The sequence below is a fragment of the Hipposideros armiger genome, unplaced genomic scaffold (assembly GCF_001890085.2).
Source record: "Hipposideros armiger isolate ML-2016 unplaced genomic scaffold, ASM189008v1 scaffold_753, whole genome shotgun sequence".
In the NCBI taxonomy this organism is placed as follows: Eukaryota; Metazoa; Chordata; class Mammalia; order Chiroptera; family Hipposideridae; genus Hipposideros; species Hipposideros armiger.
Genome location: NW_017732103.1, coordinates 663,097 through 665,737, shown reverse-complemented (window position 1 = coordinate 665,737; position 2,641 = coordinate 663,097). Strand labels below are relative to the sequence as shown.

The 2,641-nt window shown below is 48.0% G+C and overlaps 1 protein-coding gene and 1 pseudogene across 2 annotated transcripts in view; one reads left to right on the top strand and one right to left on the bottom strand.

Annotated features, from left to right (window-relative positions):
- The window catches only part of PDE10A (phosphodiesterase 10A), a 546,077-nt gene that overhangs the window by 295,333 nt on the left and 248,103 nt on the right, over positions 1 to 2,641 (bottom strand). The gene's annotated exons all lie outside the window — the stretch shown is intronic.
- LOC109373919 (ferritin heavy chain pseudogene) overlaps positions 1,272 to 2,641 on the top strand; it is a 15,388-nt pseudogene continuing 14,018 nt past the window's right edge.

Here is a 2,641-nt window from a genome sequence, read left to right as displayed (position 1 = left end):
TCGGCACATGTGAGAAGATAGTAAACATCTCTGCTTCTGTTTTACTCATATAGCAACTGATTCACCAAGACCTGTTAATGTGGAATTTGGAAGCCTCCTCAAAAGGCAGCCATTTCATCAGCACCATCAAACTGGTCAAAACGATGGCCCATGTTTGCAGGGAAGTCCAATGAAAAGGCTGCTGAGTGTGCCCTTCTGCTTGGTGGTGTCCTAGGTGAGCTCTGCGGGTCAGCCTTCTTCTCAGGCCATGTTTCAGTGGATAACCCCAAAGCTAACCAAGAGCAAGCCACTATCGCAAACTAAACTGGAAGAGCTGTCTGTTTGTCTGTGTTGCTCAGAGATAGAAGCCATGCCTTCTCTCTGGGGACGATGTATTGTGCGTGTTTCTGGACAGCTTCTCCAGCAGAGCCCGTACTATCCTTTCACTCGTGTTCCAAGCACTCCAGGAGCAGTTCCCGCCTAGGAGTGAGTCAGCGCCTACAGAAGATGCGTCCAAGACAACAGACCTGTGGGTGGGGCCGGCGTGGGGAGAAAGCCCAACCCCCACTGACGTGGGACGATCTTGAAGGATGCTGGAGCCAGCAGCCAGCTGTCAGTGCAGTCAGCACTCTTTGTGAACACCCTTAAGTCCTGATGAATCAAATGTAAAAGTAGAGTCGATAATTTGGTACACTTGATTCAGGCTTAGACCACATTTTAGTGTAGACAGGTGGTAACAGAAGCCATTAAGAAGAAAAACAACAAGAGGATAGTGTTAAAAGGAAGAAATCCAATCCATGAGCCTAATTGCTTTTGTGAACAAGGAAAGGCCCCATTTTTTAGTTTAATAGTGTCTCATTAGAGGATGGGCTGGAAACCATTGCAAAAGACTTCAGAGCTGCCCTTTCACCAACTATTCGTGCAATCCTAAACGTGCATGGCCAGGCATGCATACCCACGGACAGGCTGTGTCTTTAGCGTGGAATGAGGCCCATCCATGAAGCACTTCCTGCACACTCGGGCAGGAATGCACGCCAGGCCCCTCGCCTTGTGGTTCTGTGATGGGCCCTGGGGTCCTGACACAGCTTATGTCTGGAGTCCCAGCTGTAAGACCCGGTCATTGTAAGTGATGGGGGATGGGTGCTCAGTAACCATTTTCTGATTTGATTTCCCCACGGGCCTGACACCCTAAGTGTTGGCTGCTTCTCACCTTTGCCACTGTGTTGGTTGTTTGAGGCCTCTCATCGCAGGTACAGGCAGCATTGGGCTGCTGCTTGGCGAGCACTGTGGCCATGCCCCCAAGGCTGGCTTATCAATTTGTTGTAAACATTATGGTAAGTACTGAATTGTTGCAGTGACAACATTTAAAGTTACATATAAAGAGGGCAGAATACAACAGTTTCTAACAAAGGACCGTGATAGCATATCCATGTGGTAGAAAGAGAAATACCTGGGTTTTTTTGTCAATAAAAGCATAAACTATATTGGTATGTGTTCTTTTGTTTCCTGCACGTTTTGGTCAGTGCCTGTTAGGAAACCCTTAGAGAGTGCACTAGATATTAGCTGTTTGGACGAGAAAACAGGAGTGAGCAGAGGCACAATAGACAGTCCAACTGATGTCTGGTTTTTGTGGCCGTTAGCATTCTCCCACGGCAGGACCTGGGCAGCCCTTCCCCACATCAGCCTTTCCCCACGTCAGCCCTTCCCCACATCAGCCTTTCTCCATATCAACCCTTCTCCATCAGCCCTTCCCCACGTCAGCACTCGCCTAAGTTCGGGGATCTGCGGAACCACCTCTTCCAGGAAAGGCTATTATGTGTGCTTAGGGAAGGTTTTGGAAAATGTAAAGTACTTTGGTGTTAAGGGGATTGACATGAATGACACAAGAACTAAAACAATGGTCCGCTGAAATGACATAAGATTCTCTCTATTCCAAGTTTTAGCAAACCCAAAATAACCTAGAGCAGGGCTGTCTCCACTGCCCCCGCCTTCCTCTCTGTCCACCCCCAGGCTCGCTCACCCCCCACCTCCACCCTGCTGCCCCCTAAAGCAGCCGTGCCCACCACCGCCCAGCCCCCAGACAAGGCCCAGAGGCAGCGGGTGCCTGGCGGGTGGGAGTGAGAAAGGTGTATATTTTGTGAGAAAGGTGTATATTCATGATACTTGTGAAGACTTCTTAACTATGGCATCCAAGTTACCAAACTGAGGGACCCTGAAGTAGTTCTTTAAAATAAAGATGGCATCACGACCCTGTGTTTCACTCTGATAGGAATAGAAGAATTGCAAACTCGAGAAGCTCACGCAATAAAAGCCTTGCCCTGAATGTTCACCCTCTCCAATGAGACAAACTTGAAGTATTGTTGAACCAATTTGACTTTCCCACAAATTCCATTAGCAAGACGCCATTTTCAACGCTGACGTTTACCCGCTAGGCAGTGGTGCCCAGGGATCAAGCTTAGAAGGACTCTTTCTGCAAGTATGGAGCAGGAGCCTGACTAACAGTATGGACTGTATCAGGCTGATCTTCTCTAAATTCTTCTGTGAACATGCTGGCTCCACACTCCACATGGCAGTGGTGAACGGTGGCAGGGATAGGATAAGACTTTTCAAAGTATTCCTTCTCATGTTGTTTTTACCTAAACTCATATCAATTAATTTTTTT